At 36.7% G+C, this 15,052-nt stretch overlaps 1 long non-coding RNA gene across 1 annotated transcript in view; it reads left to right on the forward strand.

The window, feature by feature from the left end:
• The window catches only part of LOC138174471 (uncharacterized), a 60,871-nt gene that overhangs the window by 2,842 nt on the left and 42,977 nt on the right, over window positions 1–15,052 (forward strand). The window lies entirely within an intron of this gene.

Consider the following 15,052-nt stretch of genomic DNA (forward strand, 5'->3'; position numbering starts at 1 on the left):
CTTTCTTTCTTTCTTTCTTTCTTTCTTTCTTTCTTTCTTTCTTTCTTTCTTGAAAGCCAGTGTTAGAGGGCTGAGGTTAGTATCAGTTTTTGTTTCTGGACATAAAAAATAGATTTTAGCTTAGATTTTTGTTAATAGGTTTTGAAAAAACTGCACGAACTCTGTGGTCTGTGCCTTTTACAGCCATTCCAAGGACCTGATGCTAACAAACAAAGAGGGAAACAGCCAGTTGAAAACAATTTGTCATTTTAATGTCTAGAGTTCAGATGTTAGTGAAAGAGAACTCAGAGAGCAAAGATCCCTGGGACATCAGGCTGTCCAGCTATGGAAGAAGATGGAATACCTAAGGGATGGGAATGAGAGCTAATAACAGGAAGGGAGTGCAGGAGAAAGTCAGTGGAGAAGGGGGAACTTCATGTGTGACAAGAAATATAATTGGATACAGGTAAGCTCAGAGATCAGAGAGGAGAAGTGGGTGACTATCGGGTTGAGACCTGGTCATATATTTAGAGCTGCATGGGATCTACTTCATGTCCCTCATTTTACAGATAGGGAAACCGAAGCTGAGAGAAATGTAGTCATTGACCCAGGTTCATATACTAGTGAGTTTCTCAGGCAGAATATGAGATCAGGATTTTCTTCTAGCCTCAGTGTTTTATCCACTATTGTCACCTAGTTGCCCCAGGTTCATTGATGTCCTTTGATTTTCAACTAGTAAGTGATGCATAGGTCTAGCACCTTGATTCCTTTTTTTTTAAAATATTCATTTACTTTTAGTTTACAACATTCAGCTCCACAATCCCTTGAATTCCAAATTTTCTCTCCTTCCCTCTCCTCCCCCATCCCTCCCCCATGGCAGCATACAATCTGATATAGGTTCTACAAATGCCTTCAACATTAAACATTAGTCAAGTTGTAAAGAAGGATTATAACCAATGGAATGAACATCAAGAAAGAAGAGACAAAACAAAACAAAGCAAAAAGAGAGAGATATCAAACAGTTTGCTTCAATCTGCATTCATTCTCTCTAGCTCTTTTTCTGCATGTGGATGTCCCTTTCCATCATGAGTCCTTTGGAGGTGTCTTCTAATCTTGCATTGCTGAGAGGAGCCCAATCTATCAAAATTAATCATCACACACATGATGTGTCAGTAACTGTGTACAAAGTTTTCCTGGTTCAGCTCTCCTCACTCAGCATCAGTTTATATAAGTCTCTCCAGCTTATTATGAAGTCTATCTGTTGCTCATTTCTTATAGCACAATAGTATTCCATTACATTCATATACCACAACTTGTTTAGCCATTCTCCAGTTGATGGGCATCCCCTTGATTTCCAATTCTTTGCTACCACAAAAAGAGCTGTTATAAATATTTTTGTACATGTGGATCCTTTCCCCACTTCTATGATCTCTGGGATACAGCCCTAGAAGTGGTATTGCTGGGTCAAAGGGCATGAAATTATTTATAACTCTTTGGGCATAGTTCCAGCTTGCTTTGTGGAATGGTTGGATCAATTCACAACTCCACCAATAATGCATTAGTGCTCCAATTTTTCCACATCCTCTCCAGCATTTATCATTTTCCTGTTTTTTCATCTTAGCCAATCTGACCAGTAGCACCTTGATTGTTAAAGATGACTGGGCATTGCCATCAGCCCTGCTGAGATCTTAGTAATCTGAGTTTTTCTATTTGTATAGCATCTGTATCCTCCAGTGTATATTACCTCTCCAAATCAGAGTGCCTTGAGTTCCTTGAGAGTAGGGACTATATTTTTGCTTGTTTTTATTCCCAGCATTTAGCCAAATACTTAACATCTCATAAGGGCTTAGTATTAGTTGTTTTTTCATTTATCTGTTCATTCCTTCATTCACTGTACCTGGCACAGAGCAGTTACTTAATATATATGTGCTGAACAAATTAATATTCTAAAAATGTCTACTTTTCCCATTTCTAAGCTTTCTGACTTTTGATCAGTATAAGTGAAGGGAGAGAAGCTAATATTGTTCTCTAGGGGACAAGTTGAAAGCCTTAGCTTTTGGCTGTGACTAAAAAAATAAATATATAAACTGTTCCCTTAAAAGCAAACTTGAGTTTGATAATGAATCCCCTTTTTATGCAGTGCCAGCAGGCAGACTAGAGAGTGATGCAAATCCAACTAAGGCTGTATTGAATTTTCCCCTGAAATCCTTGAAATACATGCAGTATTAGGTGTGCTGTTATCTTCTCCTATGGCAAATGAAGGTCTGGCCCCATTTAGAATTTTCTTGGAAGCCACACATTCTTAATGATTCCTAATATCTCTTACTAGTCTCATTTTCTCCACTCTCTTTAAAAACTCTCCATTGTCCTTAATTAAATGCTCTCAGGTCTAGAAAATTCAGTGAACTGTTAAGAGAGATGAGCTGTGATTGCTCTATGTATTTCTACAGTCTTTTCTTTTGGCTATCTTGAAATGATTGTCCATCCCCTAACCCCTAGCCTCAACCATGGAACTTTCATATTTAGTCACTTCCTGTTTTGCTGTATAAAGCACCATCTCAAACAAAGCTTCTTAAACTTGCTCCACTCAGGACCCTTCTTTGCCCAAGAAATTTTTACACACCCCGAGTACACAGGTATATAAAATAGATATACAAATCAAACATTTATTGATAATAAATCATAAAGAAACCTATTTTAAAACAATCTTGGCATAGTTATAATTTCACCATTTATTAAAGACAAAAGCAAATCTGCATACAATGAGATGAATGTAATTGCTTATTTGTACATAAAGAACTAAATCTTGGCAGAATATTTGACACTGCAGAATGTAGAACATCTTCAAAGTTTTTCAAGTTGATCGATATTTTGATTTTATAATCATCAATATTGCATTCAGAACTAAGACTGCAGTGAGATTGCCCGATGTAACACAGGCAAGTGCTGCCAGAAACACCTCAGATTCATTACACATTTGATTTTGAATTAATTTTTGGTCACTGTATATTCAGAAATCTTTAATTGTTGCCAATTTTTTTGTGACCCATACATCCCTAAGGGGTCATAACCTACAGTTTAAGAAGCACTGACAAGGACTGCCTAATAGCTATCCATTTTTAACTGGTAGAGGAAGATAAGGGTTGAGTTAAAAACGTTTTTCAGTCATGGAGATTTCAAAATTTTCTCAAAAAAACCCTCTTCCTATTAATTGCCTACTTCTCAGTAAATTATATGATTCACGGACAGACAAAACATAAGGCTAAATGAGCACCAGTGAACTTGCTATGTTAGGCAAGAGCCAGCAGAAGTTCTAAGAGTCTAATGATTTACGATTTCAAATTCTCATTGCTAAAATTGTCATTGAGAACAAAAGGAGTAAACAGAGCCTTCCATTACTGGGTAATTGCTCAATGAAAGACAGTTTGGTGAGAATTTTCTTCCAGATGTGACTTTTTAAAACCTTTCAAGATCATCATGTTAGGGAAGAAAGCAAGTGATGTCCTTGGCCTTTCTTGAAATGGAGAATACAGCTTTTTTATTTTTTAGCTACTCAGAAGGATTAGATGAAAACAAGGCCAGGATGGTAATTGACCACAATGCCTCTTGCCATCAGTTTCCATTCGAGGTTCAGGTTCATACTAAGATTCTTTTCTGAGAAGTGTTATTTTTGATATTATTTGATCAGCTTTCATTGCACATAGCTACCTCTTCCCTCCCATTAAGACTCTACCAACGGTCATTCTAGTTTCTTTTCTCTCAATTATGTCCTCCCCTGGTGTCAATGATAATCAAATAACTGAGTACTTTCAGCTGAAAGATTAAAGGAGGGTTTGGGTTTCCAGCCTTAATAGCTGAGGAATAAAGAATAAAAAGAAAGCAAAATAAAACTAGAAATATTTTTCACCATCAGATATCTATTTCTAAGTTACTGATAAGTTTCATGTGCAGTCACAGCTATTTTCTCAACATATGTGTAAGTCTGACCTCTTCATTTTATTTATTTGAAAACCACTTCAAACAGGTATAGTAACTTTCCCAGTGTTAAAACCCAGGTATTCCTCTCCTCTTCTTCTTTCTTCCTTCCTTCCTTCTCTCTTTCTCTTCCTTCCTTCCTCTCCCCATCTATGCCTCTCATGGCATATCAATATTTTCAACATTCATTTTATAAGATTTTGAGTTCACTTTTTTTCCTCTCTCTCCCTCCTATTCACCTTCCCCAAGATGACAAGCAATCTAGTATAGATTACACATTGCAATCATGTAAACATATTTCCACATTAGTCATGTTGTAAAAGAAGAAACAGAACAAAGGGAAAAAACACTCACACACACACTCACTCACTGAAAGTAATATGCCTTGATCTACATTCAGACTCCACAATTCTTTATCTGGATGTGGATAGCATTTTAATTTTTTTGGAATTAGATTCTTTTGGAATTATCTTGGATCATTGTATTGCTGAGAAGAGCTAAGTCAATCATCCCACAACATTGATCATTGCACAACATTGCTGCTACCATATACAATGCTCTCTTGGTTCTGCTCACTTCACTCATGTAAGTCTAGGTTTTTCTGAAATCCACCTCCTCATCATTTATGATAGCACAATAATATTCCATTACATTCATAAACTGCAATTTATTCAGTTATTCTACAATTGATGGGCTTCCCTCAGTTTTCCAGTTCTTTGTCACCACAAAGAGAACTGCTATAGATATTTTTGTACATGTAGGTCTTTCCCCCTTTTTATCTTTGCCTTTTTATCTTTGGGATACAGACTTAATCAAAGTGTAAGCAGTGGGCATAGTTCCAAATTGCTCTCCAGGATGATTGGTTAAATTCAAAATTCTACCAACAATTCATCAGTGTTCCAATTTTACCATATATTCTTCAACATTTATCATTTTTCCTTTTCTACCAAATTAGTCAATCTGATAGGTATGAGGTGGTAGCTCAGAGTTGTTTGAATTTAATCTCTCTAATTATTTTTAGAACATTTTATATGACTATAGATAGCATTAATTTCTTCATCTGAAAACTGCCTGTTCATATCCTTTGACCATTTATCATTTTCCAAATGACTTGTATTCTTCTAAATTTGGCTCAGTTCACTATATATTTTAGAAATGAGGCCTTTATCAGAAACAACTGACTGTAAAAATTGTATCCTATCTTTCTGCTTTTCTTCTAATCTTGGTTGCATTGGTTTTGTTTATACGAAAACCTTTCAATTTTATGTAGTCAAAAATATTCATTTTGTATTTCATAATGGTCTCTATCTCTTGTTTGGTCATAAATTCTTCCCTTTTCTATAGCTCTAACAGGTAAATACTCATTGCTTTCCTAATTTGCTTATGGTATCACACTTCTAAATCATATACCCATTTTGATCTTACATTGGTATGTAGTGTGAGGTGTTGGTGTATGCCTAGTTTCTGCCATAATATTTTTTTGTCAAATATTGAGTTTTTGTCAAATACTGAGCTCTTATCCCAGAAACTGTAATCTTTGGATTTATCAAATAGTATTTTAGTGCAGTCATTTAGTACTGTCTTGTGTACCTAATCTATTCCACTTGTCCACTGCTCTATTTCTTAACCAGTACCAAATAGTTTTGATGATTGCTGTTTTATGATACTGCCTTAGATATGGTATGATTAGGCCACTTTCCTTTGCAATTTTTTTTTATTAATTCCCTTGATATTATTGAGCTTTTGCTCTTCCAGATGAATTTTGTTATTTTTTTAATTCTATAATTTTTTGTAGTTTTATTGATATGGTATTGAATAAGTAAATTTATTAAGATTGTCACTTTTATTATATTTGCTCACTCTATTCATGAACAATTGACACTTTTCCAGTTGTTTAGATATGACTTTATTTGTGTGAAAAGTGTTTTGTAATTAGTTCCAGGGTTTTTCTTGACAAGTAGATTCCCAAATATTTTACATTGTCTCCAGTTATTTATAATTGAATTTCTCTTTTTATCTCTTGCCGCTGGACTTTCTTGGTAACATGTAGAAATGCTGATGATTTATGTGGATTTATTTTATATATTTCAACTTTGCTAAATTTATTAATTCTTCCAAATAGTATTTTTCATTGATTAGGGTTTTTTAAGCATACCATTATATCATCTGCAAAGAGTGATAATTTTATTTTCCTCATTGTCTATTCTAATTTCTTAAGTTTCTTTTCTTCTCTTATTGGTAAAGCTTACATTTCTAGTAAATATTAAATAATAGTGATCCTTGTTTCCTGGGGAAGGCTTCTGTTCATCGCCATTTCAGATAATGCTTGATGATGGTTTTAGGTAGATACTACTTATCATTTAAGGAAAGCACCATTTATTCTTATTCGCTGCAGTGTTTTTAGTAAGATTGGGTGATGCATTTTGACAAAAGCTTTTTCAGTATCTATTGACATAATCATACAATTTCTGTTGGTTTTGTTATTGATATGGTCAATACTTCTGATAGTTTTCCTAATATTGAACCAACTCTGCATTCTTGGTATAAATCCCAACTGGTCATATTGTATTATCTTGGTGATAAATTGCTGTAATGTCTTTGCTAATATTTTATTTTAACATTTTGCATCAATATTCAATAGGCAAATTGTTCTATAATTTTTTTCTCTCTGTTTTGGCTTTTCCTGTTGAGGTATCAATACCATATTTGTGTCATAAAAGGAATTTGGTAGGACTTTTTCACCTATTTTTTAAAGAAATTGGGGTTAAGTAAATTGCTCAAGGTTACACAGCCAGGTGTTTCTGGGTGGGTGCTAAGTGTCTGAGCCCGGATTCAATTCCAGGTCATCCCAACTCTGGGGTTGGTGCTCTTACTCACTGTGCTACCTGGCCGATCCTCACCTATTTTTCCAAATAGTTTATACAGTATTGGAACTGATTATTCTTTTTTTTATTAAATGCTTTATTAACCTCTAGTTTACATCATTCATTTCTGCAAGATTTTGAGTTACAAATTTTCTCCCCGCCCGTTTTTCCCCCTACCCACCACCCCAAAAGAGCGATCCCACTGGATATCTTCTCCTCCAATCTGCTCTCTCCCATATCTTCTCCCATACACCCTCCAACTTTGCAGTAAGGCACAGTGGATCTCTATGGCCCAGTGCCTGTATATCTTATTTCCCAGTTACATCTATTCTTCATCACCCACTCTTACTGGGAAGATTAGTAATTCACTATGGGTTGTACATGTGTAGCTATGCAAAACATTTCCATAGTGGATATATTGTAAAAGACTGACTATACTTCCCTTCATCCCATCTTACCCCCTACTTGTTATATTCTCTATTTTGATCCTGTCCCTTTTCAAAAGTGGGTGCTACCAACTTCCCTCCCCAACCCAACCTGCCCTCCCTTCCATCATCCCCCATCTCATCCCCTTCTCTCCCCATCTCCTCTCATTATATTCCTCTCTCATCTCTTAATTTCACCTTTTAAGTATCATTCCTTCCTATTAAATAGGTCCTGTGCCCTCTATCTATGTATACATGTATACATATATACACACATTCACATATGTATTCATATAGCCATATAACCTCCTATATAGACATATATATGTATGTATACACACATACACACACATATATACATTTCTATTCCCTTCAACTATCCTCATACTGAGAAAGGTTTCATAAGTTACAATTATCATTTTTCCATGTAGGGATGCAAATAGTCCAACTTTGATAAGTTCCTTATAATTTTTTCCCCTGTTTACCTTTTCATGCTTCTCTTGCTTCTTGTATCTGAATGTCAAATTTTCTATTCAACTCTGGTTTTTTCATCAAGAATGCTTGAAAGTCCTCTATTCCACTGAATGACCATATTTTCCCCTGAAACATGATACTCCATTTTGCTGGGTAGTTGATTCTTTGTTTTAATCCCAGCTCCTTTGACCTCTGGAATATCATATCCCAAGCCCTTTGATCCCTCAGTGTAGAAGCTGCCAGATCCTGTGTTATCCTGATTATGTTTCCATAATACTCAAATTGTTTCTTACTGGCTGCCTGTAATATTTTCTCCTTGATCTGGGAATTCCAGAACCTGGTTATAATTCCTAGGAAGAGGTGGGAGCACGAGCCCAGTGGAAGTCCTGTTTCTACTACACCATCTTGACTCTGCCCTGATTATTCTTTTTTTTTTTTCAAAGCAATTGGGGTTAAGTAACTTGCCCAAGGTTATATAGCCAGTTTTTTTGTGTGGGTGTTATGTATCTGAGGCTGGAACCGATCCTGGGTCCTCCCAACTCCTGGGCTGGCCCTCTTACTCACTGTGCCACCTAGCTGTGCCCCGATTATTCTTTATAAGCTTGGTAGAATTCACTTGTAAATCTATCTGGACCTGGAGAGTTTTTCTTAGTGAGTTCATTGATGTACATTCAGTTTCTTTTTCTAAATGTGGTGACTTAAGTATTTTATTTCTTCTTCTGTTAATCTAGATAATTTATATTTTTGTAAATATTCATGCTTAGATTGTCAAATTTATTGCATACAGTTGGGCAAAAGAGCTCCGAATTATGGTTTTAATTTCCTCTTCATTGGTGGTGAATTCACCCTTTTCACTTTTGATACTGTTAATTTGATTTACTGCTTTCTTTTAAAAAATAGATTAACTGAATATTTATCTATATTAGTTTTTTTTTCATAATACCAACTCTTAATTTAATTTGTTAATTCAATTATTTTCTAACCTTCAGTTTTATTAATCTCTCCTTTGATTTTCAGAATTTGTGGCATACCAATATTGATCAGCAATAACTTGTCTATTTTTCCTACCTCAGTTGCTTCACTGCTCCTTAGGCAGTCAACTGGTCCTACACTGACCAGAATATATCATATTGATCTCTAACTACAGACAGAGAATTGGTTTCAATCTTACCGCAACCCCAAAATCCCACAGCTTCAGGCTCCCCTGCAGCAGAAATCATAGGAAAAGGTCACTGTGCTAGGCTTTAGATAACCCTCTTTCACAGCATGCTCTGATTGCTGCATATTAGTTCCCACTACACATATATCTACTAACACTAGTGAATGACTGAAAAGCACTTTGCTCATATGAAAGCATTGAAGCCCTGTCTATGAATAATGCCAATAATAACCTTTTTATTTAACAATGGTATCAGGCAGACAAAGCATTTGGCTGTCACTGGAGAAGAAATCACAAATGGAGCCCCATTCCCCCAATGGCTTGCCATTTATCTTTGTTGGTTTTTTTTACTCATTAGGCCTATTCACTCAACTGCTTTTGTGAGTGAAGGGGCCAACATTGTGACACTGTTAGAAGGAGAGACTCCCACAGATAATTTTGTACTCTTGGCAAGCAGTGTGGGCAATGGGAAAAGAAGATTACCTCTAGCATCAGAGGACTGGGGTTCAAATTTCGTCTCTTTCATTAGCTTAATACTCATCTTCTAACTGTGGGTATGTGACAATTTGCCTCAGCCTCATTTTAGTCTTTTAAAATATGAAGGATTTGGATTAGATGATCACTGGTGTTCCTTCCAATCCTAAATCTCAGATCTTATTATCAGAGGTCCCTGAGACAAGCTCCACTTTTTCTGATTTTTGTTATTATTATTTTTTTTTGTGGGGGAGTCAGTATTACAAGGTAGATAGAACACAGGACTTGTTATTTGGAAGGCAAGTCCAGATCCTCCCTAAAATACATAATCTGGGTCTTTAGTCTCTCTAAGCTTCAGTTTCCCCATCTGTAAAATGGATCTGATAGCATCAGCTTCTTCAGAAAGTTATCCAGAAGGTCAAATGAGTGGAGGCATGTGGAGTGATTGGCAAAACTTTAATATACTATGTATCAATGAAGTTGCTTTTCCCCTTTGCATGCCACAAGGGCAATAAGACACTTTAAAATTTTTACTTATTGAAGATCCTTGACTTGAAGTATAAAAGCCTTTGGCCTTCAGCCTCCTACTGTTACCAAGGGAGCTGGCTAACCCTCTAAAATTGCCTGGCACAGTGTGTTTTGTTTCCTGATGATTTTTCATATTATAGTTGCCTGTATTAGCCATTAGCAAAAGTCAAAACTTAGAGAAATTTAACGAAAACAGTTCCTTGAAACTTGCATTCCATATCTCCATTTTCACTCCAGGGGATACTTGTAAGTACTAAGCAATGTTTCCTATGAGTCCAACTCTCTCTTCGGATGGTACACTTAGTGACCTTTTCACCTCCTCGGTCATACTAGGATTTGTTGGATTAAGATTGGGAACCTGATTCTCAGAACGAAATTTTTTCTCTATTGGCCTCAGTGATGGCAGTGAGCCTCTAAGAGCAATGCTGTCAGCATTGTTAACAGCATAATGGCAGCCTCTCATATATAACCTACACACCCAATTGGTTGCCAAGCCATTGATTCTCTATCTACAATATAGCTCATCCCCATCTCTCCACTCATTTGGTCACCATGCTAGTTCAAATCCTCATCACTTCTTAGCCAGTTTATTAAAACAGTCTCTGGATTGATTCCCGTTCCTCCCCCCCCGCCCCAAGTATCTGTTGCTTTCCAATCCACCATTCAATCAATCAATCAATCAACAAGCATTCATTCAGAGATTATCAGACATTTTTTCCTATTGGGTAAGATAGTTATTACACATTTTTAAAATGTATATGGTCCTTACCACATACAACCTTTTAACTCACTTCTCAAAGAAAGCATATGTTATGTATAGAAAGAGATGTTTGTATAAATATTTGAGATCTTTCATTTGGGGATACAACATAGGTTCCATTTGCATGCTATCCATTCCCATTGAAGTAACAGTTTGCCTTATTAACAGAGGATGAAGGGACCTATCCAGGACTTTTGAAAAATCTCTCTGCTTCTCTATCTTCTGCAAAATTCTTTGGTATATGCATTGTGATTATCTTCTAGGTGATGTTTGCTTCTGTGCCTTGAGAGAAGTTTCAAGTTATGTTGTGAAGTTGGATGGCAATGTGACACAATTTAGAGAGTAGTGCTTTTGCCTGCAGATCTGTGTTCAAATCTTGCCTTTCATGATTAATAGTTGTATGAATTTAAGTGAATTTAAATAACTTCTTTGGAATTCAGCTTCCTTATGTATAAAAAAGAGGGGATTGTACTAGGTGAATTTTATAGTACCTTCCATCTGTAAATCTATTATTATATGATTCTTATTGTCCATGAGTTCTCAGTGAAGCCTATTTCTTTGTCTTCCCCCTTAAGGAGGATGTCCAAGCCATATACCTAGAACTTTGTGTTGTTTGGCATAATACATAGCAAATTTACTATCAGTAAGGGCATTATTCAATTCATCCAGTTCCATTTTAGCTTATAGGTCACTGGATGAAGATTTCAATTAGAAAACCACTAGTTATTACTATTTGTAGATGAACTAAGAATTAATGCACAGTAGATACATGAAATGCTTTTGGAAATTAAATTAAAATTAAATTGAATTTACATGTGTTTCTTTTTCTTGGTTTCCATAGCAAAAAAGCATCACCTAACAGTCTACCTTTTAATGATGAATTTCTTCATCCCAAGGTTGTCTAGTCCTCTGATAACAGGCACCATCTGTTGCTGCTTTTTACCTAAATTCTTTCCAGTATAATAGACGTTATTAGAGCTTTTTTCCTATGGGCATAACCTTCAAGATACCAAGGTCACCTCCTCACTTCAGTGAGGTGTTGCATTTGTGCATTATATAGCATAATTTGACCACACAAAGGAATTTGGCTTGATAATCTACACAGGAAAAAAAAACAGGTGGATTGAAGAACATCTATGTCTTTTTAGCTTGTCCATCTGGGATAGACAGTACAGGTGGAAAACAAGTGGGACTCAGAATTAAACAGAAGCAGGAAAATGAGCTGAATTACTTTAAGGAAATGTTGAAATTCCTTTATTGACACCAAACTTTTTAAATAAAAGTCTGTTAAAAAATGCCAATATGCTACTAGTAGCTAGGTGTCTATGAAAAAGCACTGAGCTTGGAGTCAGGAAGGCCTGAATTCAAATGTGATTTTACACACTAGCTTTGTGACCCTAGGCAAGTCATTTGACTTCAGTTTCTTCATATGTCATATGTAAAACAGGGATAATACTAGCACCCACTTCCCAAGATTGTTGTGAAAATTAAATGAGCTAATATTTGTAAAGTGCTTAGCATAGTGACTAGTATACAGTAGGTGCTCTATAAAAGTTGCTATTTGCTATTGTTTTATGGCAGTGAAGCATGGAATGCAACAGTCTCCAAAGAACAGAAATTGAATATCATACAGAGAATAACAGAGAAGGGCATTGTGGGTGTGAGTAATCTCTACACTGAGACAAGGAGAAACTTTGAAAATCAATGGAGTAGATGATGTCACTAGAGAGACAATAACAGGCAGATGGGCTGGTCATGTGGTAAAGAAGAAGGATGACAGGTGCAAAGCCCATGTGCTCCCCTGGTATCAGGGAAGAAATTGGGAGAAAACAAAAAAAGCTTCTAGCCTAGTGAGTGGACTTTTGTGTTTAACAAGAACAAGAGAGGCATACAGTGACTTCAATATACATACATGCGCATGTGGATACACACACATACATGTAGGTATATATACATATGTATCATTATAGAGAACATTCACATCAGTGAGGTCATAATAGAGAATATTCACATCAGTGAGTTCATAGACTCATTGGAGTATTTTGATAAACAGCTGACATGCATTTAGGCTATTATTATTGTGATTATTCTAGTCAATGACAACTACCTCCCTTAACTAAGGAAAGCGGAGGCTTCAGTAGCACAATGCGCTTCTGAGACTTGTATAGTCCAGTATTGCACTTGGGAAGCTGCTTTTTAATACCACTATAATCGAGGACACTAGGACCTTACATGACCCCAAACTCATTAGACTAGTGGGCGAATCTCGACAATGACTTCAGCTCTCCTTAAATAGGAATTAAAAGCAAAGACTATTGATCTCTCATTTAGGGGGCATGCCAAGTTGAGTGTCTCTGCCAATATCCATGGCTTACTCAGAGAAAGGATTTACTGTTCCTTAACGCCACCCATTTCTTCATGCCTTTCATGTTGATACCCGTAATAGCAATGAGAGCCTGATCTCATTCTGCCTTATCCATGCTCTCAGGGAAGCAATGATTTAATCGCTGAGTAACATTGGAAGTGCTCATTAATTCAAGCTTAATTAATGCAGAATGAACAATTAAACTTTTCAAGGGGGTAGATGATGGTCACAAGAATGCCATATAGTCATTAAGATCCTCTCTACTGAAATGAATACAAATGAACCTTAATGATGGATAGCTTTCTATGCCTTCCCAACTGGACGGCCAGAAGGAAAGAGACTTGCCTGTCCATCTTTGGAAATGAAGTGGCTTACAAACCACTTTTTATGATGTGATAGCTTGGGAGAAGACAGAGAAAATAAAGAGATTTGTAATAAGCCTAGCAATTTAAAAGTTGATGGAGTTGGTTTCATTTTGCACATACAGGTAATTCATAATGCTTCAACGTGGACCCTGGGGGGGGGGGGGAAAAAAAAAAAACAAAACAAACAAAAAGCGCATCCCTAACTCCATATGCTTGAGTCACAATCAAAGAGTTAATCACTCTATATATTACCCAAACTGACCTATTTGCTGTTTCTTTTAGAATACATGGCATCTTCCATTTCTATACCTTTTCCCAAGCATGTAAAATTCATGGACAGCTTTCCTTTATCTCTAACTTTTGAAATCCCTAGCTCCCTCAAAGGTTCATTTCAGGAGCTACCTCCTACCTAAAATCCCTCTTGATTCTTCTAGGGGTTAGGCCTCCTCCACAATACTTTTTATGTATCATTTCATCAACAAATATTTATCAGACACCTACTACACACCAGGCACTGTGCTAGTCACTTGCCATATGCATTCTATGTATTGTTTTTAAGTGTCTGTGCACATGTTGAATCCTTAGTGGGATGCAAGGTCTTTGAGAGCAAGCATAATTTTCTTTTCATCATAGATTCTCTAGTGTCTTGCACATAGTAGGTTCTTTCTAAATGCTTAGTAAATTGAATAGAATTCTATTCCAAATAGGATTCGGGAATATTCCTGGGACTTAATGGTAAAAAATCTATGAATTCAAGGTTGCTCAGATTTCTCATTTCCTGGACTCTAATAGTGGATTCCTCACTACATATTTTAAGAGTACACATTCTTGAAGACACAGGATGAGGTGAATCAAAGCGTGAAATATGCCTGTTCACTTAAAAACAAGTCACACACGCAAGCCCCCGTTTCATTAAATCTTCAGATTACACGCCAGGCTTCCACATTTGCCATAGTCACAAGTTTGCCATGGCAACCACTGCATCACTTAGAATAAAGACGCAGAAGGGCCCACATGTCCCCATTATTCTCGGGGGCGGTTTGAAGGCAGGTCTAGCACAATCCTCTGTGCTCCTCACTCCTCACACATGGATCATTTGGGTTGCCATGATTATCTAGTAAGATTTTAATTTCCAATTCAGTCATTAAAGTTTTCAGGAAGCCTTTAGTTGTAAGGGGAAGAGTGGGAACAACATGGAGCAGAGGGACAGGGTCCTTTCAGTGAACTTCCATGATTAGTGGGGAGTGGGGTCAGCCAAGCAGCCTAGTATTCAAATCAATCAATCAGCAAACATTTATTAACCGCCTACTGCATGCTGGGCAGTGTTTTAGTAATAATAGATGTTTTCAATGAAGCACCACAGAGCAAAGATATTAATAATCGTCATAGAGAAGGCAGCGCAGTACAGTGGAAGGAGCTTTGGACTTGGAATGAGAGAAGCTGGATTCAAAGTCTGACTGTTATGAGATTCTGAATATCTGTGCTGAGGTAAAGAGAGACAAAGCAGAAAAGGCAGTCAGGGGCCTAAGGCTCAAGCTTGTGCTGGAACAGTTAGCACGTGTGCTTGAAGTTGTTATAACTGCTGGGATGATCCAAGGAGATCTCTCCTTCACTTCTCTTTGGGAGGTAGGAGAGAGAGAGAGAGAGAGACAGAGAGAGAGAGACAGAGAGAGAGAGAGAGAGA

Source organism: Petaurus breviceps, unplaced genomic scaffold (assembly GCF_028583685.1).
Source record: "Petaurus breviceps papuanus isolate PSGF00001 unplaced genomic scaffold, PetGlider_PUasm1.0 688, whole genome shotgun sequence".
Taxonomy (NCBI): domain Eukaryota; kingdom Metazoa; phylum Chordata; class Mammalia; order Diprotodontia; family Petauridae; genus Petaurus; species Petaurus breviceps.